Source organism: Amyelois transitella, chromosome 21 (assembly GCF_032362555.1).
Source record: "Amyelois transitella isolate CPQ chromosome 21, ilAmyTran1.1, whole genome shotgun sequence".
Taxonomy (NCBI): domain Eukaryota; kingdom Metazoa; phylum Arthropoda; class Insecta; order Lepidoptera; family Pyralidae; genus Amyelois; species Amyelois transitella.
This window is the reverse complement of record NC_083524.1, coordinates 7952902-7976846: the sequence shown is the minus strand read 5'-3', so window position 1 is coordinate 7976846 and position 23945 is coordinate 7952902. Positions and strand designations below refer to the sequence as shown.

Sequence of the window (23945 nt, the reverse complement as noted above, 5' to 3'; positions counted from 1 at the left end):
CCTTACGGTACATCAAAAACTCTTTTAAGAAGGGTACGCCATTTTGATCGTGATCAAAATTTAATAAAAAAAATAATTCAAAGTGCACAAATAAACATCCAAAGACCAGGCAAATCAGAAATATGTATGTATTGTTCCATTAGAGGCAAAAACATATTCACTTGGCAATAAAATGATAAACATAACAAGTGTTTTAATGCTAGCATAAGTTTTGTAAGAAACATTAACTCATATATGGGCCTTGATACCAGAAATAAATGCTGCCAGACATTTTTTAATATCGCACATTTCATGGCCCACCATAAAGGGTTGCATGTTTGTTAATAGGAAGTTTATTACCCTATAAAACGAAAGAAAAGTGTTGGTCTCAATTCCAACGTGTATTTGATGAAATAATACCTTTTCTTACGTAATTAAGGTCTTTCCTGACTCATACATTTTTGTGCCGTGTGGTACCCGGCACTTACGGCACTTAGAATAGGTCCAGTTCATATCTTTCCCATGGATGTCGTAAATGCCGACTAAGGGATAGGCTTACAGACTTGGGATTCTTTTTTAGGCGATGGGCTGGCAACCTGTCACTATTTGAATCTCAATTTTATCATTAAGCCAAATAGCTGATCGTGGCCATTCAGTCTTTTCAAGACTATTGGCTCTGTCTACCCCGCAAGGGATACAGACGTGACCATATGTATGTATGTATGTTAAACCATTCAACTGAACGTGGCCTTACGGTCATGTCAAACTGTCGACTCTGTCACAGCTTTGTTTGACTCGATTTAAAAATATCCAACCATTTTAAGTGTGTCAAAAAATTGCCACGTCCGCAAGGTTGTGAAAGGCGTGCATAATTAGTAGGATTATAACGGGACATGTTCGCTAACTCAGACCTTATTTAATTTATTCACGGCTTAAGACCGAGCCGACGTGGCGTTTTGTGGGTTCTTTTTTGTTCCTTATATAATTGTGCCGTGTGGTTCCCAGCACCAATACAAAAAAGAATAGGATCACTTCATCTCTTCCCATGGATGTCGTAAAAGGCGACTAAGGGATAGGCTTGCAAACTTGGGATTCTTTTTTAGGCGAAGGGCTAGCAACCTGTCACTATTTGAATCTTTATTCTATCATTAGGCCAAATAGCTGAACGTGGCCATTCAGTCCTTTCAAGACTGTTGGCTCTGTCTACCCCGCAAGGGATATAGACGTGAACATATGTATGTATGTATATGTCCTTATATAAAAGGTAAAAGTAGGACAATATTGCTGAGACTTAGCTGTCCGTCTGTCAGTCACAAGTCTATATCTCATGAACCGTGATAGCTACAAAGTTGAAATTTTCACGTATAGTGTATTTCTATTTAAGCTTGAATTACATGAATATTAAAGGGGTGCCTTGTATTTGACGGCCTCCGTGGCGCAGCGGTAGTACGCTTGTCTGTGACAACGGAGGTCCCGGGTTCGAATCCCGGCCGGGGAATGATGAGAAACGAACTTTCTCTGATTGGCCTGGGTCTTGGATGTGTATATATGTATTTATTATAAAATATAGTATGGTTGAGTTAGTATCTCGTAACACAAGTTACGGACTAACGACGAGGCTAACTCAATCTGTGTAATTTGTCCCGTATATATATATGTGTTTATTATTTATTTAATCTTTGAACTATATTAACAAAGAACAAAAACGGAACGTATAAATTGAAAACAAAAGAAAAAAGCATAAATACCGTGTAACGGAGCGGACTCCGAAACTTACGTCATTAAGGAAGTTAATTAAGAAAGAGGCTTTATCGGAACTCCGCAGAAATATATTCAAATTACAGCCGATGACTTACTCGTTAAGTTTCAGAAGTCATTGCGTAGAAATTTTAAAGAGGATTAGATTAAATTGACTATTTAACTTTTAAGAACGTATACACATTCCAATATTTTTTTTGTGATTGCACGTGCTTTTGTACCCATTTTAATATGTATCTCAAATACCTTATTGGTATCGTAAAAGGCGATGTAGGGAAAGGCTAGTAAACTTGGGATTCTTCTTGTCCTGTCACTAATTAAATCTCAATGCCACTATATAGCGATACAGATGAAGGTGGTCTTACGGTATTTTCAAGACAGTTGGCTCTGTCATTTCCGCATGACGTAAAAGATAAACTGTCATAGAATAGCGTGTATATAGCTTTATCATGTCGCTTATAGCTGTACTAAGAATAGATTTATTTGAATTTCAGGGCTAGTCGTTCAATTTTTTTTAAATTACTGTTTCTGTCTGTCCCGTAAGGGATAAAGACGTGGTTATATGTATGTAAGGTATGTAACTCAGGCACATACAGTTTCCTCTATATAAATGTACTTGCGATGAATCTGAACCCTGTCAGCTATTCGTGTGGCAACCGACTCATTCGGAATTAATCCATGTGGTATGGCTTCTGTGACACGCAATATTCTTTCAAATAAACCTTACAACATACATACATACATACATAAAATCACGCCTCTTTCCCGGAGGGGTAGGCAGAGACCACCTCTTTCCACTTGCCACGATCTCTGCATACTTCCTTCGCCTCATCCACATTCATAACTCTCTTCATTCCAATTCTTCATTTATGTTCATTTCCTCATTTCATAACTTTCTCTCTCCACTTGGGCCGGTTTTCGGCGTCCTCGGATTTCAGTCATATGAAGAATTCTTAATGGATTAATATTGTATGTATGTATATATATTATTGAGATATTAGACTCACCCAATCCAGGATTCAAGGTCAAAGGCATACCCCGGGCTCCTCTCCAGAGTGGTGAGAATGCAACCGGGACTAAAGCCAGGAGGAAGAAGAAGTTTACATTAAGATAACTTAATTATATTCATTTATCGATAGTGTCCCAACACTACTGCACTATTCTGATATTCAGATGTCGGCGCATGTGTGTAACACGTACTAGACTTACATTTAAGCCCCCAAAACACTTGTAGCTTGGGTTTTGTGCAAAGTTATTGTTATTTTACGTACAAAATGTCCGTGACCGAAATAAGGAAAAGGAAGTTAGCTTCCTCATCCCATTTTACGCTTTTTAAGATTCGTTCCGGTTTGGAGGAAACATAATTCACATGTTCCCAAATACATACATATGGTCACGTCTATATCCCTTGCGGGGTAGACAGAGCCAACAGTCTTGAAAAGACTGAATGGCCACGTTCAGCTATTTGGCTTAATGATAGAATTGAGATTCAAATAGTGACAGGTTGCTAACCCATCGCCTAAAAAAGAATCCCAAGTTTGTAAGCCTATCCCTTAGTCGCCTTTTACGACATCCATGGGAAAGAGATTAAGTAGTCCTATTCTCTTTTGTATTGGTGCCGGGAACCACACGACACGGCGACGTTCCCAAATATTTCAAAGTAAATAATTTGTTATCGTTACATAGCGACGGTTGTTGAATCGGTAAAGTCGGTTGGAATCCAATGACTATTTTCGAAGTTATATGTACATTAGTTATTTTCAGCAGGTTTCTCTGTAAGCATTCCCTTGATCAACTACACTGGAACACATAATGTTTTCTTCGTTACTACACTGTATGTGCTAATTCTTTTTTAACCTTTTACGAGATTCACGAGGAAGAAATGAAATGTCCTATTACATGCAAATTGACAGAAACCACACGATTACAAAGGAAAATTTAAAAAAATTTCATTTTCTATTACTTTACTCAATTTTATTACTACAAAAACTCATTATTTAAATGTTTCAAATACAACTAGACTGTTTCTATGAAATTTCAAATTAACTCGGATAAACGAAACATCGTTAACTCAAAGAGTAACGTTAATCTTTTTAAGTTCTTGGGAAAGAAAGCATGTGTAAATAAATTAGAGAATTGTTTGTTAAACAATGCGACATGAAAGAGCTATTAAAAGAAAGTTTACCTTAAGAAGCCGTCTGGAATAGTTCATTCTCGCTTTTGATACACAATTACCAGGGAGGACAGAGCCTACATTTTCCTAGACAAGTACTGTCCACGAACATTCGAAAGTAGAATAAATAGATATCTATTGGATAGGCATGCAATATCTTCGACTTCATCGTCACTTACCGACAGTTGAGATGGAGATCTTTTTATTAGATTTTTTTACTATTTTTATTATATATTTCTCATGTTTAATAAAAAGAATCTCAAAGTGACCACACTCAGGATGACTTAATGATGAAAGTGAGGTTCACGTAGTGACAATTTATTAGCTTATCACCTAAAAGAAGAATCCCAAGTTTGTAAGCCTATCCCTTAGTCCTTTAACGACATCCATTATCCATTTTATACTTTACTGTACTTAAACAACGCTAATCAAATTTTTATTAAAAGCTGTTCCTTGAAATTTTTTTCCGCAAATTTATTACATTAATCTCTGTATATTTTATCGCATAAAGAAGCGTCCATACAGCCGACAATGCTCGGTAATTGAACGTGGAATCGCTTAAGGCTTGAACACACCAAAGCAGGTAAGATGCTGCGCAGTTTAAAAGCGGGGCCGCACTAAGTTGTAATATATGAAATTCTTCAAAGAGGTCACACTGCGGCTCGACATTCTTTACGTTGTTTTTATGTTTAATCAGCGCTTACCAAATTCTTATAAAAATTTTTCATTCATTCATTCATATGCTCATGTCTATAACCTTAACGTCGTTTACAGAGCCAGCAGTCTTGAGAGACTGATAAGCCACGTTCATAGGTTTATTGATAGAATTGAGATTCAACTAGTGACAGTTTGCTAGCCCATCGCCTTAAAGAAGAATCCCAGGTTTTTAAACGTAGTCGCCTTGTACGACATCCGTAGGAAAGAGATGGAGTAGTCTTTTTTATATTGATACCGGTAACCACACGGCACACTTGTTTTTTTTTTCACAAGTTCATTACATTATTTTGTTTATTTATTGCATAAAGAAGCATCCATAACTGACAATACTCGGTAATTGGAAGTGAAATCGTTAACAAAGAATAAAGGAAAAGGTAAATTTATTATACTTTATTAAATATTTTCAGTTCTGTGGTGATTGTATTGGTTCTCTCTTGATACCCGTGGAGATGATAGCATTTATTAATCTTTTGTAAAATGAAAATACCTTAGCAGTAACTTTAGCTTCTTTATTTCAATAAAACTGCATGGTTTTAAGAAAATACGTTCAGTAGGTTTTAGCGAAAGAGTGATACATATAGTCACGACTATATCCCTTATTGGGGTAGACAGAGCCAACAGTCTTGAAAAGACCGATAGAATTGTGATTAGTGACAGGGTGCTAGCACATCGCCTAAACGATGAATCCCAAGTTTATAAGCATATCCCTTAGTCGCCTTTTACGACATCCATGGGAACGAGATTGTGTGGTCCTATTCTTTTTTTTATTGGTGCCGAGAATTACACGGCATATCATATAATAGCCGTCTTACAATCCGTCAAGTTTTTCAGACGTCACCTCAACCGTTCTTCGACCTACATCCGTCAAATCTCACATTGCAATAATATAACAGCGTTAACACCAAAAGTCTAAAAAAACTCATTAGAACACCGACGCTTACCAAAACAAAAAACCTGAAATACAGCAAGCAATGAAATGAAATACACTTGAAATTTTAAGGGCCGGCACCTCCTTATTGTCGGCTGTCGCAGGTCCAGAATGCCGCGCGGAGGCGCCGCGGACAGTCGCGCGTTGTGTTGTGTTGTGTCGTGACTGTGATTCTATAATTGTATTGTAAGTATTATAATTATAAAGCTGTATGTTTTATTTTATATTTATATTATTAATACGTTGATATGGTATTCGGTTTTGTGGTGTGTATTGGCAACGCTGTAAGTGTTATCGTTATAAAGCTTTATATTTTGGTATTAAATTCATGTTTTTGTTATAAAATGTATTTATACTATAATGTCGTCGTGTAATGTGTGTATTACAATAGTAGAGATAAATATTTATATATATTATTTTCTAATGCTTTATAATCTTGTAATGCTCTAAGGTGATGTGTGAATATAAGTTATATATTTTTATACTGTATCTATTTATATAAAGCTTTTTATTTTTATTATAATAATTTCGTCTGTCATTTTTTTTTAATGGTTTTTGGTAACTAATATTTTGTTGATGAATGTGAATGAAGCGAAATATGAATGAAGACATTCTGACAAGTGGAATTATTTAGAACCTGCCTACCCCTATGTAAAGAAATGTTTTGTGCCTTACAAACAAAATTAATTAAGTATATACTTAAAAAGTTACTGTCATGATTAACATTTTTTAAGTGTTAGCTTTTTAAAATACTTTATCAGATTATTTTGGTCTTAATTTCCAAATCAAATTATATTTTTGCTATTTTTATGTAGGTAATAGTAATGCCGTAACTTTTCACTGCCAATTGTAAGTACTATGTTTATTTTTTATAAGTATTAAGAAGAATGTAATTTTTTATTGCGCGAGAAAAAAAAACCATTACTATTTAATAACAAATTAAAATATGAGGTTATTAATGTTTTCGTTTTGAAAAACTAAACTAAATTATTTTTAATTAAAAAAAAAACAAATATCCCGTATATTACAGAGTTTGAAATTAAACATAATTTTTTGAATTAAATTTATACTGTTAAGAAAAGTTGTGCACTGTGTGGGTTCCCAGCACTTTAGAATAGGCGACTAAGGGAAAGAGAAATAAACTTGAGATTCTTCCTGTAGGCTAGCGACCTGTCTCTATTTGAAGCACGATTCCATCATTGAGCCATACACCTAAATGCGGCCTTTCTATCTCTTGGCTCTGCCTACCCCGCAAGAGATATAGACGTTATTATATACATGTATGTACATATGTATAACGTTGTTATGTTACATAGGTATTAAATGTGAAACCCCTGCCTATCTCACACAAATATTGACGTGTATAGAAACATCTTTGTTTATTGATGTCATAGAATTGAAAGCTCATTGAATGTTTATACTCTAAATGAGAACTTCATAAACAAACAATCAACCATTGAATATTTCTATATATGTGTTTGAAATGAATATTATTTTTTATGTTCAGACCTTTTCAAACGACATAACTGATTTGATCCAGTTTTTTTAATACTCGTAGATAGACTAATCAAGAGGAAGGTTAATATGTATAAATGCTACCCCTGCAAAGCCCGGGCGGCAAGGTGGGCAACTAATAGAATGAAACTCAATTACGGGGTAGACAGAGCCAACAGTCTCGAGAAGACTGAAAGGCCACGTTGAGATGGATGGCTTAATGATTGAATTGAGGACTATTGTAATTTTAGTAAATCTAATTAACATACATACATGTGGTCACGTCTATATCTCTTGCTGGGTAGACAGAGGCTACAGTCTTGAATAGACTAATAGGCCACATTCAGCTTTTTGGCTTGATGATAGAATTGAGATTCAAATAGTGATAGGTTGCTAGCCCATCGCCTAAAAGAAGAATCCCAAGTTTATAACCTATCCCTTATTTTATGAAATCCATAGAAAAGAGAAGGAGTGGTCCTATTCTTTTTTTAATGGTTCTGGGAACCACACGGCACATAAATCTAATTTAACGCTTCAAAATTCTCCGATATCTAGATATTAGACGTTTAACAAATCGTAACTGGGGGGTTCCCCTTGTTGTTATTTACGTTTTCCTAAGGTCGCGTCTGCTTAAATTTGTGCCCAATTTAACCGTTAACTTACGAAGTCTCGGATAAAAGCTATTGGACGAGTTTTGATCAAATAAGGATTCCAGCCAAAGGGTGAATTGGGCGGGAAAGGATGTAATAATTCAATTCAAAATTCAAATTTTTTTTTCATTATTACCTATAGGATAACTTCATATCGCTTAATAATTGTTAAAACGTATGGTTTAACAACATTGGTTGACGTCAAATAAATTACTTAAAACTAAGTTTACTGCCACTTCCAAGGCGTCAGTGCAGAAGAAGCGAAGAATTTTTTTGTCATATCACATCGTCACATCACTTAAATCTAATTATAACTACTACCGCTTCCAAAGCGCATGTGTAGAAGAAGCTGCGGAACAAACTGCACTGCAGCATAAACAAAACAAATGTTGTGAAACCAAAAGATATGACAATTATTAAGTGATGTTGAAGTGTCCCATAATAATAAATAATAAAGATATATACTCGTATGTATGTATATACCTCTCGGATACTCAAACCCTCGGAGGGGTAGGCAGAGACTACCTCTTTCTACTTGCCACGATCCCTGCACACATCCTTCGCTACATCCACATTCATAACTCACTTCATACGTTCGTCTAGAACTTCCCACTCCGACCTTTTCCTCCAAACTCTCCTTGTATATCTGCTTAGTCAACCTGCTTTCATTCATCCTCTCCACACGACCAAACCATCTTAACATACCCTTTTCTATTCCTGTAACTACATCTTCTTTCACATCACAACATTCCTTTATCACGCTGTTCCTTATCCGGTCACTCAATTTCACACCCATCATACTCCTTAACGCTCTCATTTCCACTGCATTTATTCTGCTTTCGTGCTTCTTTTGCCATACCCAACTTTCACTCCCATACATTAATGTCGGGACCAACACGCCCCTATGCACCTCTCGGATCTTAAACGAAATTTCATCAAATTATTCCGAGCCACACATTTCACCGCGAAATTTTCTCTTCACTGAATTAATTTTCGCGCCAACCACATTTAGTCAAGTGGCTAATAATGTATTCGATGCAGAAATTTAGCTTAGTGTTCAAAATTTAGTGACTTAGGCACGAAATCACATGACTAAGTGCAGAACGCTGCCAAATAGGCCATTAGCTCGAATTGCATGGGTTTCATACAGTATTTTGTACACGCAAACTTAGTGCCGTGTGGTTCCCGACACCAATAGAAAAAAGAATAGGACCACTCCATCTCTTTCCCCGTGGATGTCGTAAAAGGCGACTGATTGATAGGCATATATTATTCAGTCTGGTGCCTCTGTCTATCCCGCAAGGGATATAAACGTAATATATGCATGTACCTATGTACCCTACTTTAAAAATTAAGTGTTCAATTTTACATACATACATATAATCACGTCTATATCCATTGCGGGGTAGACAGAGCCAACAGTCTTGAAAAGACTGATAGGCCACGTCCGGCTATTTGGATTTAAGAAAAAATTGAGATTCGAATAGTGCCAGGTTGCTAGCCAATCGCCTAAAAGAAGAATCCCAAATTTAAAAGCCTATCTCTTAGTCGCCTTTTACGATATTTCATAACTAGTACCTATTCTTTTTAATTCACTTAATACTTAACGTAACCAAAATGCTAAACTATATTTTGCGGACATCATTATCACTACATACATAGTATAAAATCATCCTATTTTTTCTGTCTGTATGTATGGGCTAATCTCGGAAAGTTATGAACGGATTTTGTTCCTTAGTAAAATGGCAGAAAGAGACTTTTCTGAGCAAGGTTTATAAAAATGCTATGCTATGCCGTGCAAAGCCGGGCCGGCTCGCTAGTTTAATATAAGAAAGCTAATAGTCTCATTTTGAGATTCAGATAGGACCGTGTAAAAAAAATCTCAAATTTCATATTAATTTGATTGACTTTTACAATCTGAAAAAAGAAGCATGTGTTCACTATATATTTATAAATTTTTTCAACGAAAAATCACATAATACAGTTCAAATACCTAAAAAGTAACAAAATAGAAATCTCCCCTCGAGATTTGAACCCACACCCCTATTTATGAAAGCCAGCCGCCTCGCTACACAACTCCGGCCGTTTACAATAAAACTTCTAACATTTAGTACCGGGCCAAATTGCTAATTCCTACATCTTGACCGTTGTAAATTAAAAAAAAAGCACTCTTGCGCTTCCTAGTAGGCAAGAAGCCAAGTAAAGGTCATTGACCGGGGTTGCTTTTAAATAGGCTTTGTTAAGTTTTGTTATGTGCTTATAACAGATTTTCCTTAAAATGTTAATATAGAATAGTTAGTTTTGTTGCCGTGTGGTTCCTGGCATTAAATAAAAGGACCACTCCATCTCTTTCCTATGGATGTTGTAAAAGGAGACTAAGGGGTAGGCGGATTAACTTGGGATGCTTTTTGTATGTCCTGTCACTAGCTCACTCATTATTACTAGCTCATCGCCTGAAAGGTTTTTATCTGAAATCCCAAATTTATTAGCCTATTCCCTTAATCGCCATTTACGATACCCGTGGGAAAGAGATGAAGTCCTTTACTCAAATTATAAAATTTAAATAAAATCACATTAATCATTTCATTCGCTTAAAAGATGATATTAAGTATTATCGCAATTGCAAATCAGCCGTCAATTTCATGTACTTTTTCGAATTCAATTTAGTCTGAAAACGAAAAGGATCGTCAAATCAAGACGGGGAGAGTAATCTCATTATCTTTGACATCTGATACCGTCAGAATTCAACCTTTATTTATTTAAGGAGCCCGCATTCAAATGTCAAAGTGCTCCGATTGGGTCATAACATCAACCCCGATGGAGAGATGAGTGTTATTTCTTACGAATTGGCAATTTTTGATGACCTCTGGTATGGACTGGTCCATTGATGGAAGAAATCTGAATATGGTAAGATACCTAGACCTGTTTTGGTGACGTTAGAAATCCCGTAAAGTCATAAAAAAAGTTCCGTGTGGTGTTCGGTACTTTAGAACAGAACCACAGCATGTCTTTCCCATTGACGTCGTAAAAGGCGACTAAAGGATACGCTTATAAACTAAGGATTCCTCTTGTACGCTAACAAACTTTCACTATTTGAATCTCAATTCTATCATTAAGCCAAACAGCTGAACGTGACCTATCAGTTTTTACAAGACTGTTGGCTTTGTCTACCCCGCAAGGGATATAGACGTGATGAAAATTCAGTTTGCGTGTCAACTTTTTTATCTAACCCGAATAGGATAAAGCCGTGATATACAGTTGAACCAGCTTAATACGATTTCTAGCATAATACACCATTTTGCATCAGTCCCTGCAACATGAGACATGTTTTCATACATTCTTCAGCGCTTAATACGATTCATCAACCCGTTAAATACGCCCTAACCGCCAAAGACGATAATGTGGCATCATACGAAAATCAATCAATTGAAGATCTTATTGGGAACTAGCTGCGCCCGCGACTTCGTCCGTGTAGAATAGTTATTTGTAGCATCATTGAAGCCCTCAAGGATAAATAAATTTCCCCGTTTTTTTTTCACATTTTCTATTATTTCTTTATTTCATTAGTTGCAGCGTGATGTTATATAGCCTAAAGCCTTCCTCGATAAATGGTCTATTCAAGGCAAAATGAGTCAATTCGAACCAATAGTTCCTGAGATTAGCGCGTTCAAACAAACAAACACTTCAGCTTTATAATATAAGTATAGATGTAAATAACACACAAGAAGAGTTTGAAAGTGATAATGATCAAGAAGATGAGTCAACTCCGATTTTGCCACCTGGGCATTATCAGTAGTTAATATTTAAGACGCTATGTAACTTCTTTAAATCAAAGCGAAGACGCACTATAAAAGTTAAATTACGTTGATAATTTTGTAGTTGCTAATGTCTTAAAATCTTTTCGTCAAACTGAAATAAGTGATTATTTTAAATCACGTGAAAGATACACGGCATTTCATATAAAATACATAATTTTTAAATGTACAATTCAATCTATACTAATATTATAAATGCGAAAGTTTGTGAGTATGACAGGATGTCAGTATGGATGTTTGTTACTCTTTCACGCAAAAAACTACTGAACGGATTTCTATGAAATTTAGTATGTAGGTAGCTGAAGACCCTGAATAAAATATAGGCTACTTTTTATCCCAGAGTTCCCGCAGGATTCCACGCGGACGAAGTCGCGGGCGGCCTCTAGAACCTAATAAACATACGTATGTAGTAGGTCCGTCTTTTATTTCCCAATATCTTGCATAATAAGCTTTTCCGCTTAAGACGCGTTTTTGGTTGAGTCTCTGTCTTAAACAGGTTTTACTGTATTTACGTATATACATATGAATTGTATAATTGAATTTAAATGGAATGTGCACTTATTCGACTTATTATCTATCATTTCAAATTTAAATATTTTTTTTTATTTATTTTGTATTTCAGTATTGCATGCCGAAAGGTACAATGTAGCGATAATATTTATACATGTTTAAAATCCCTGTGTTACCTGCATTTGCAATGAATAATTTGATTTTGACTTATTTCTATCAAAATGTGTGTGGTTGCTGCTCATCAAATCTCAATGTGATCTGACCCTTATTTTTGTTTTTCTCTACACAGAAATATTTCAGGAACTCACCCTTATATTCTGCAAGGCGAAATATCTCGCAAGTGAACACATACAATGCTCTAGAGGTCAGCGCCGTCGCAATATATTGCCTTCTTGTATGTCTTATCTATTATCTTGCGCACTGGTTTGTTCTGTTCGGTAAATTGTAGAATATTGTATATTTTACTACTCCGGTAGCGTGTTGAATCTCGAAAGAGCCATTTGCCCCGCTCACAAAAGGAGTATTGTGTATTCAGAATAAAAAATTACAAACTGTTTTGTCGGAATGCTAGTGTATGTACGAAATATTGAGATTGCTTCAACAGTTCTTGATTTTATTAACTACAAACAAAACTAAATACATAAAAATCACGCATTCTTATCGGACGGTTAAGAAGATAATACCTATATCTTGTCACCCTTGTTTAGGATTTTTCGCGTTACCTATATACATTATAACAATACAAATTCACAAGAATTCAATGTTTGTCTATGGCCAAAAATGAAAAGATTGTCGACTCTTACGGCGAAGATGTACCTTACGCTCCACACAGGGAGGAAACAGGAATAACGTCAAATATTTTCTGATAATTTACGGCCAGTTCTAGACTAAGAAGAAGAATAAATATAAGCGAACCTGCTATATAATCTTCTTACAGCCCTATCATGCTTGGCGTCTTTCAGGTGGTCAGAGCGTTGACTAGGCGTCGACTTAGCGATAATGTTCATCATGCGTGCGCAGGTCGCGTAGGCGTTAGCAAGGTGACGACGCACACTGAGGCAGGAGACCCTAATTTGTGCTAACAAATCAATTAACGAATTTAGAGCATGGTATATGTACTAAACTTGTTAGTGTATGTTTACTTATGTATATTCAAACAACACAAAAATCCAATACATAAAACGTAATAATACATCAAGAAATGATAAAATCCGTATCCGTACTAATATTATAAATGCGAAAGTCTGTCTGTCTGTCTGTCTGTCTGTCTGTCTGTTCCTCTTTCACGGCCGAACCACTGAACCGATTTTGATGAAATTTGGTATGTATATAGTTTAAAACCCGCGTTCAAACATAGGCTACTTTTTTTTTCAAAAATCGACCCCCAAAATTGTCAAATGGGGGGTTGAAAGTTTGTATGAAAATCATCGTTCCGCTTTCACGCTTGAACCGCTGAACCGATTATAATAAAATTTGGTATGTATATAGTTAAAGACCCGCGTTCAAACATAGGCTACTTTTTTTTTCAAAAATCGACCCCCTAAATAGTCAAATGGGGGATTGAAAGTTTGTATGAAAATCATCGTTCCGCTTTCACGCCTGAACGGCTGAACCAATTTTGATGATATTTGGCCGTACTATATATATATATATATATATAATATTATAAATGCGAAAGTCTGTCTGTCTGTCTGTCTGTCTGTCTGTCTGTTCCTCTTTCACGGCCGAACCACTGAACCGATTTTGATGAAATTTGGTATGTATATAGTTTAAAACCCGCGTTCAAACATAGGCTACTTTTTTTTTCAAAAATCGACCCCCAAAATTGTCAAATGGGGGGTTGAAAGTTTGTATGAAAATCATCGTTCCGCTTTCACGCTTGAACCGCTGAACCGATTATAATAAAATTTGGTATGTATATAGTTAAAGACCCGCGTTCAAACATAGGCTACTTTTTTTTTCAAAAATCGACCCCCTAAATAGTCAAATGGGGGATTGAAAGTTTGTATGAAAATCATCGTTCCGCTTTCACGCCTGAACGGCTGAACCAATTTTGATGATATTTGGCCGTACTATTTGGCCGTACTAATATTATAAATGCGAAAGTCTGTCTGTCTGTCTGTCTGTCTGTTCCTCTTTCACGGCCGAACCACTGAACCGATTTTGATGAAATTTGGTATGTATATAGTTTAAAACCCGCGTTCAAACATAGGCTACTTTTTTTTTCAAAAATCGACCCCCAAAATTGTCAAATGGGGGGTTGAAAGTTTGTATGAAAATCATCGTTCCGCTTTCACGCTTGAACCGCTGAACCGATTATAATAAAATTTGGTATGTATATAGTTAAAGACCCGCGTTCAAACATAGGCTACTTTTTTTTTCAAAAATCGACCCCCTAAATAGTCAAATGGGGGATTGAAAGTTTGTATGAAAATCATCGTTCCGCTTTCACGCCTGAACCGCTGAACCAATTTTGATGATATTTGGTATGTATATAGTTTAAAACCCGCGTTCAAACATAGGCTACGTTTTTTTTCAAAATTCGACCCCCAAAATACTCAAATGGGGGGATGAAAGTTTGTATGAAAATCATCGTTCCGCTTTCACGCCTGAACCGCTGAACCAATTTTGATGAAATTTGGTATGTATATAGTTTAAAACCCGCGTTCAAACATAGGCTACGTTTTTTTTCAAAAATCGACCCCCAAAATACTCAAATGGGGGGATGAAAGTTTGTATGAAAATCATCGTTCCGCTTTCACGCCTGACCCGCTGAACCGATTATGATGAAATTTGGTATGTATATAGTTTAAAACCCGCGTTCAAACATAGGCTACGTTTTTTTTTCAAAAATCGACCCCCAAAATACTCAAATGGGGGGATGAAAGTTTGTATGAAAATCATCGTTCCGCTTTCACGCCTGACCCGCTGAACCGATTTTGATGACATTTGGTATTTATATAGTTTAAGACCCGCGTTCAAACATAGGCTATTTTTTTTTTCAAAAATCGACCCCCAAAGTATTCCAAATCATCGTTCCGCTTTCACACCTGAACCGCTGGACTGATTTTGATGAAATTTAATATGTATATAGTTTAAGAATCGCGTTCAAACATAGGCTACTTTTTTTGGAAAATCGACCTCCAAAATAGTCAAATGGGGGGGTGAAAGTTTGTATGAAAATCATCGTTCGGCTTTCACGCCTGAACCGCTGAACCGATTTTAATGAAATTTGAAATGCATATAGACTAAGATACGCGTTCAAACATAGGCTACTTTTTTTTTCAAAAATTGACCCCCATAATAGTCAAATGGGGGGTTGAAAGTTTGTATGAAAATCATCGTTCCGCTTTCACGCCTGACCCGCTGAACCGATTTTGATGAAATTTGGTATTTATATAGTTAAAGACCCGCGTTCAAGTAAAGGCTACGTTTTTTTTGAAAAATCGACCCCCTAAATAGTCAAATGGGGGATTGAAAGTTTGTATGAAAATCATCGTTCCGCTTTCACGCCTGAACCACTGAACCAATTTTGATGAAATTTGGTATGTATTTAGTTTAAAACCCGCGTTCAAACATAGGCTACGTTTTTTTTTCAAAAATCGACCCCCAAAATACTCAAATGGGGGGGTGAAAGTTTGTATGAAAATCATCGTTCCGCTTTCACGCCTGACCCGCTGAACCGATTTTGATGACATTTGGTATTTATATAGTTTAAGACCCGCGTTCAAACATAGGCTATTTTTTTTTTCAAAAATCGACCCCCAAAGTATTCCAAATCATCGTTCCGCTTTCACACCTGAACCGCTGGACTGATTTTGATGAAATTTAATATGTATATAGTTTAAGAATCGCGTTCAAACATAGGCTACTTTTTTTGGAAAATCGACCTCCAAAATAGTCAAATGGGGGGGTGAAAGTTTGTATGAAAATCATCGTTCGGCTTTCACGCCTGAACCGCTGAACCGATTTTAATGAAATTTGAAATGCATATAGACTAAGATACGCGTTCAAACATAGGCTACTTTTTTTTTCAAAAATTGACCCCCATAATAGTCAAATGGGGGGTTGAAAGTTTGTATGAAAATCATCGTTCCGCTTTCACGCCTGACCCGCTGAACCGATTTTGATGAAATTTGGTATTTATATAGTTAAAGACCCGCGTTCAAGTAAAGGCTACGTTTTTTTTGAAAAATCGACCCCCTAAATAGTCAAATGGGGGATTGAAAGTTTGTATGAAAATCATCGTTCCGCTTTCACGCCTGAACCACTGAACCAATTTTGATGAAATTTGGTATGTATTTAGTTTAAAACCCGCGTTCAAACATAGGCTACGTTTTTTTTTCAAAAATCGACCCCCAAAATACTCAAATGGGGGGGTGAAAGTTTGTATGAAAATCATCGTTCCGCTTTCACGCCTGACCCGCTGAACCGATTTTGATGACATTTGGTATTTATATAGTTTAAGACCCGCGTTCAAACATAGGCTATTTTTTTTTTCAAAAATCGACCCCCAAAGTATTCCAAATCATCGTTCCGCTTTCACACCTGAACCGCTGGACTGATTTTGATGAAATTTAATATGTATATAGTTTAAGAATCGCGTTCAAACATAGGCTACTTTTTTTGGAAAATCGACCTCCAAAATAGTCAAATGGGGGGGTGAAAGTTTGTATGAAAATCATCGTTCGGCTTTCACGCCTGAACCGCTGAACCGATTTTAATGAAATTTGAAATGCATATAGACTAAGATACGCGTTCAAACATAGGCTACTTTTTTTTTCAAAAATTGACCCCCATAATAGTCAAATGGGGGGTTGAAAGTTTGTATGAAAATCATCGTTCCGCTTTCACGCCTGACCCGCTGAACCGATTTTGATGAAATTTGGTATTTATATAGTTAAAGACCCGCGTTCAAGTAAAGGCTACGTTTTTTTTGAAAAATCGACCCCCTAAATAGTCAAATGGGGGATTGAAAGTTTGTATGAAAATCATCGTTCCGCTTTCACGCCTGAACCACTGAACCAATTTTGATGAAATTTGGTATGTATTTAGTTTAAAACCCGCGTTCAAACATAGGCTACGTTTTTTTTTTCAAAAATCGACCCCCAAAATACTCAAATGGGGGGGTGAAAGTTTGTATGAAAATCATCGTTCCGCTTTCACGCCTGACCCGCTGAACCGATTTTGATGACATTTGGTATTTATATAGTTTAAGACCCGCGTTCAAACATAGGCTATTTTTTTTTTCAAAAATCGACCCCCAAAGTATTCCAAATCATCGTTCCGCTTTCACACCTGAACCGCTGGACTGATTTTGATGAAATTTAATATGTATATAGTTTAAGAATCGCGTTCAAACATAGGCTACTTTTTTTGGAAAATCGACCTCCAAAATAGTCAAATGGGGGGGTGAAAGTTTGTATGAAAATCATCGTTCGGCTTTCACGCCTGAACCGCTGAACCGATTTTAATGAAATTTGAAATGCATATAGACTAAGATACGCGTTCAAACATAGGCTACTTTTTTTTTCAAAAATTGACCCCCATAATAGTCAAATGGGGGGTTGAAAGTTTGTATGAAAATCATCGTTCCGCTTTCACGCCTGACCCGCTGAACCGATTTTGATGAAATTTGGTATTTATATAGTTAAAGACCCGCGTTCAAGTAAAGGCTACGTTTTTTTTGAAAAATCGACCCCCTAAATAGTCAAATGGGGGATTGAAAGTTTGTATGAAAATCATCGTTCCGCTTTCACGCCTGAACCACTGAACCAATTTTGATGAAATTTGGTATGTATTTAGTTTAAAACCCGCGTTCAAACATAGGCTACGTTTTTTTTTCAAAAATCGACCCCCAAAATACTGAAATGGGGGGGTGAAAGTTTGTATGAAAATCATCGTTCCGCTTTCACGCCTGACCCGCTGAACCGATTTTGATGACATTTGGTATTTATATAGTTTAAGACCCGCGTTCAAACATAGGCTATTTTTTTTTTCAAAAATCGACCCCCAAAGTATTCCAAATCATCGTTCCGCTTTCACACCTGAACCGCTGGACTGATTTTGATGAAATTTAATATGTATATAGTTTAAGAATCGCGTTCAAACATAGGCTACTTTTTTTCGAAAATCGACCTCCAAAAAAGTCAAATGGGGGGTGAAAGTTTGTATGAAAATCATCGTTCGGCTTTCACGCCTGAACCGCTGAACCGATTTTAATGAAATTTGAAATGCATATAGATTAAGATACGCGTTCAAACATAGGCTACTTTTTTTCTAAAATCGACCTCCAAAAAAGTCAAATGGGTGGGGTGAAAGTTTGTATGAAAATCATCGTTCGGCTTTCACGCCTGAACCGCTGAACCGATTTTAATGAAATTTGAAATGCATATAGATTAAGATAAGCGTTCAAACATAGGCTACTTTTTTTTTCAAAAAATAACCTCCAAAACAGTTAAAGGGGGGTGAATCATCGTTCCGCTTTTACAGCCTATCTAGACCGATTTTGATGAAATTTGGTATGTTTATGTGTATGGTAGTTTTAGTATTTTTATTTTAACGTCAACCGAAATTTATGATCTGTGAAAATGTCACCTGTCTAGCTATCATGAGACACGCCTGGTGACAGGAGGATGGGTGAGCGGACAAACGAACTGACAGACGTAAAAAATTCGAATACAGTAATAAGATTTAAAAAATTGCATTCCTATCGCGGTGAAATAGGGGTTGTAAATTTGTATGAAATTTCGACAATTTTAACGTTGGGCACATGAAATTTTAGAATTAAATTTTGGTTAGTATGAAATAATCATTAAAACATTGGATTTTGAAAACTGCATCTTAAGGGCGAAAAATGAGGGTTGGAAGTTTGTATGAAACTTCGTTTTCTGATGGGCGTCGAAGTGCGAGAAGTCTTAAATATTGGTTAGTAAAAAAATCGTATCAGTTGCGGAAAGCAGGATGGCACTAAATAGGATGGGATGGGACAGGATAGGACTGGACGGGGCAGGACGAGACACAGCAGTTTGAGACGGGACGGAACAGAACGAGAAGAGACGGGACAAGACGGGAGAAGCCATTATGAATTTAAATCAAATATTAACTTAAAACAGTCCCGCACGATACGGGATTAAAAAATGGGTGAAATTTTATGGCATATCCTTATAATCTAAAATACATTTGCGCGGGCGAAGCCGCGGGCAAAAGCTAGTTAGCTTATATTAACTGACTTTGTACGTCTTTCTTCTTTTTTTTTCTTTAGTTTGCTTATCGATAGTTAAGAACTGGGTGAGGTTCGAAGTTCTTCAATATTGATATGGGGTACCTTGAAATTCGATTTAATTTTTTTGAATTGTTTGCGCCGTTTTCGGTTTTTGCCATAGTGTGCGACGTTCGAAAGACACCAAATATGTGGGGCCCTTAGTCAGGATGCTGGACACACTTTCAGAGTAGTCTGTGCCTGCGCAGGGTTTAAGCGAAGAGATGTTTATTTAGACATTTCCTGAGAACAGCTATCTAGACGATTTCCCTTCCATTTTTGCCGGTCGTAGGCATTGCGAATACACATTCATGGTTAAATCCGTAGCGTTTTAAATAAGGCCTGTCCAGTGGATCGATAAAGGTCCTTTTTCGGCCTTTAACTTTGCCCTATACTTTCAGTCTTTCGATCGAGTAATCATCTAGTAAGCACTGTACTACACCTGTCTCTCCGTCTGTCCGCAATTCTGGTGACGTTCCCAAAATAACAAAATTAATCAAAATTATTTCCACTGAACCCCTGACCTAAGAATATCAGTTGGTACCTATTTTATTATCTACATAAAAATATAGTCACGTCCATATTCTTTTGCGGGGTAGACAGAGCCGACAGTCTTGAAAAGACTGAAAGGCCACGTTCAGCTCAGTATGACTTAATGAAATTATATTATTATCTACGTTTTATTTGGGTATTTGGGTAAAATATTTTAGACAATGCCTTAGGAATTACTTATTCCTAAGGCATTGTCTAAATAATTTTTAATTCTATGATTTGCACTTGTCAGGTTATCTTGATACAACTTTTATCTCTTTCACACTCTATCGGTCCCGTTTTCTATAAAGACATGATAACGATAATATGTGCTCATACAATGAAGATATATGGGTCTAGCGGTAACTTAGTCTCCGCTAGATGTAAGCCGACTAGTCTACCCGAATGGGTTCCAAAGATATGGGGCTTAAAGTTTGAGAGCTTATTATTAGATAACATGTTTTTATATATTTTCTCTTATTTGATTGTGCGGATAACATAAACGTTTTAGTATTGTTTTAATGAAGAAAAATATTGTATAGTACAATTATTTAATATCCCATTATATTTTTATTAATTTTGACAAAAAAATATAATTTCAGGGGGGTAACCATTAATTCTCTAACCTCTAACCTTCCGCTTCAATTGATAGTGTTTATCATGTCACAATCTGAACTCACCTTTATATTTTTCAAAGTCAAATAACAAAAAATGAAGACGTAGTTCCAACGTTCAGTATTTCGACAACGAAATTTTAACTCAATGAATTTACCTTCACGCGAAATATAATTAAACTGAGTCCAGGAGCGATTCGAAACCTTCACTCAATGTAAAATTTCATTACACGTTTTAAGGCCGGTTAGTAAATGCTAAATTAAATCAACCGTACCTTGGAAAGATGCCAAGAGCGAGACGCCGGTATATAATTGAAATAGGCCATCTCTTTCGGGGATGATTCCACTGCAGCGAACATTAATATGGTTAGAGCACGGACCATTGGCTCCTCGACTATATTCGTGATAAGAATTCGAGCACTCGATTCTTCTGTTTCATCGACGAAAGCAGAAATCGAATAGTACGGACTCGATTTATGGGGCTCATGTCGTTTCAGATTAAAGTTAACTTGACTTGGCACGGTAAAATTTGGACTTTTGTTTTAGTTTGTTGTAGAAATATTTGAAGTAATATCTGATTCTCACTTCTATCTCTCTCATCTCTCATTTGGTCCGGTTTTCGGCGTCCTGGCTCATTAGCACGCATATCATCTTTTGCGACGTCTAGCCAAATTGATTGATTTAATTTATGGTTTCTTATTTTCGACATTTTACCACTGCCACGGTTAAAAATCCGCTGATATCGGAATCGGATCGCCACCAACTTTTTGTTGGCCGTAGGGTTTTAATGAAAAAAGTGGTGAAAAGCGTACCTGACTCCGCATCGGCGGATCTGCGGAATTCCCGGTATTTGAACCGATCTTCGGAATTAGGCCGGAGTTATTTCGTTACACGTTGCTCAGTGTGGCGACATGGTGCCATTTCTAGATTTTTTAGATAAGTTTGGGCCCCTTTTAAACCGACATCAGAAAAGGGGGAGGTTCTAAATATATTTCTTAAATTATTTCACAACAATATTTACAACACTTATAAATAAATAGCATATAATAATAATACAAGGAATCAGTATTCATTTTGCCGTAATGTAAATGTTAAGTTTTTGAGTTAATTCGGTAGAAACAAAAACAAATATGTTAATAACAAACAATCTCTCGTTCCCATGGGAATATCCAAAACCCATTTTCAGTAGACGTGAATCCATTCCTGCCAAATTTCATCTTTATTGGCTCAGTACTTTTTGAGATTTCGTGGTCAGTGAATTAGTTTTTTAGACTTTTATATAAAAACAGATAACAACGAAGTATGGTTGTATGTAGGTAGATAAAATATATAATAATAATACATTGGTAGTTCACACAGCCCACAATAGTTAATTACATCAATCAGCCTAGCAGATGTTAGTTTACCGATATATTGATATTACTGGTCTAATTAACGCCACTAGTTAATATTACACTGGAATTATACAGACATACATAATCACGTCTGAATCCCTTGCGGTGAATACAGAGCCAACAGCCTTGAAAAGACTGATAGACCACGTTCAGCTGTTTGGCTTGATGATAGAATCGAGATTCAAATAGCGACAGGATGCTAGCCCATCGCCTAAAAGAAGAATCCCAAGTTTGTAAGCCTATTCCTTAGTCGACCTTTACGATATCCATGAGAACGAGATGGAGTGGTCCTTTTCTTTTTTGTATTGGTGCCGGGAACCACACGGCACTATTGAATACTTTTTTTAATCCCGCCTTTCCTTCCTATCTTAAAGAACGTTTCTCTTTCCGTCATTCGTCTAATTCTCCTTGCAGGTCTCTATTGTGTACTTACTATTCCTACTCACAGGACTTCCTTTTACTCCTTCTCCGTCTGTACTCTTGCTGTACGATTGCAAAAAACGATGACGTAGAGATTTCTAGCTCTCTTGCATTTTGTCAGCTATGTCACTGACATGAAGACTAACGTTAAAACTTCGAGCGTCCAGCGTAGTATTTTCTTCTCAGTGATACGCAGGATCTGACCAACTTTTTCAAGATCGCATAAATTAACGTAAAAATATAACTACTTGTCAAATAACGGCTCATGGTTCGAAATTGAATGAACGTTTCGTTGTGACGTCATCAAAATTGCTAAGAAATGTATGCTTAAAGTAATATTAATATTTTTATATCAAAAAATTTTTTTGATTGGCTTGGGTCTTGGATGTTGATCTATATAATAAGTATTTATTATAAAATATAGCATCGTTGGATTAGTATCTCGTACCACAAGTCTCGAACTTACCTTGAGGCTAACTCTATCTGTATAATATAAAATCCCGCATATATTTATTTATTTATTATATTGTTTTCTAATAGTCATGGTACAAATTTCAAAAGTAATATTGAATCAATACTGCTACAAGGCATTATGGTAAACCCCCTGTTTATTCCCCTTTATGGTTAACTGGCTTAAAAATCATCGGCATTAAAGAAAGAAAAAACTTAATTATCTCATTTTGGGGACGAAGCAGTGGAGCAATGGGAAACAAACTAGCGCTGTACCCGCCATCAGCGGCCTAATATCATTAGCTTTGAATTACCGCTGCCCAGCCGCCATGTTGGCACGTCATAAACGATATTACTGGTTGACGACATGACGTAATAGGCCTTGGTGGGCGGGCAGTTAAATTGTAGGACTTACATACATATGGTCACGTCTATATCCCTTGCAGGGTAGACAAAGCCAATAATCTTGAAAAACTGAATGGCCACGTTCAGCTATTTGGCTAAATGATAGAATTGAGATTCAAATAGTGACAGGTTGCTAGCCCATCGCCTAAAAAAGAATCCCAAGTTTGTAAGCCCTTAGTCGCCTTTAACGATATTCGTGGGAGAGAAATGGAGTGGTCCTATTCTTTTTTGTATTGGTGCCGGGAACCACACGGACTAGTACTAGTAGGAGTAGTACTTAGTAGACTAGTAGGACTTAATGTGCCCTTTTCAAAATTCACAGGTTTGAATCCTACTGCGTTCTGAAACTTTACACTTTTTTTTTGAGGTATGAACATCATTATTGTAATCAACGGCTTGTATATATTATAGAATCTATACAAGCCGTTGATATACTAACTAACCGTTAATATGTTACTACTACTAGCTAATTTTCTATAATTCAAATAAATAAATATATAAGTACGGGACAAATTACACTGATTGAGTTAGCCTCGAAGTAAGTTCGAGACTTGTGTTACGAGATACTAACCCAACGATACTATATTTTATAATAAATAGGCATATAGATAAACATCCAAGACCCAGGCCGATCAGAAAAAGTTATTTTCTCATCATGCCCTGGCCGGGATTCGAACCCGGGATCTCCGATGTCACAGACCAGACAAGCGTACTACCGCTGCGCCATAGAGGGCTTCAATTTTCTATAATTTAATCTTTCTCTTTTAGTAAGACACCTAGTTACAACGTTAAAGTTTAATATTACTGTGAGTTACCGATACAAACTCGCTCAACTTATATCGTGAT

General features: G+C 36.5%; 1 protein-coding gene across 2 annotated transcripts in view; it reads left to right on the top strand.

The window, feature by feature from the left end:
* LOC106134841 (leucine-rich repeat-containing protein 24-like) overlaps positions 1–23945 on the top strand; it is a 64068-nt gene that overhangs the window by 37093 nt on the left and 3030 nt on the right. Inside the window, exon 1 of one of the 2 annotated variants that reach the window (XM_060950452.1) lies at positions 5675–5741. The exons of the other annotated variant lie outside the window; for it this stretch is intronic. The gene's annotated coding sequence lies outside the window, so the exon portion shown is untranslated. Of the gene's footprint in view, positions 1–5674; positions 5742–23945 lie in introns of those variants that run through there. 2 annotated transcript variants of the gene reach the window in all.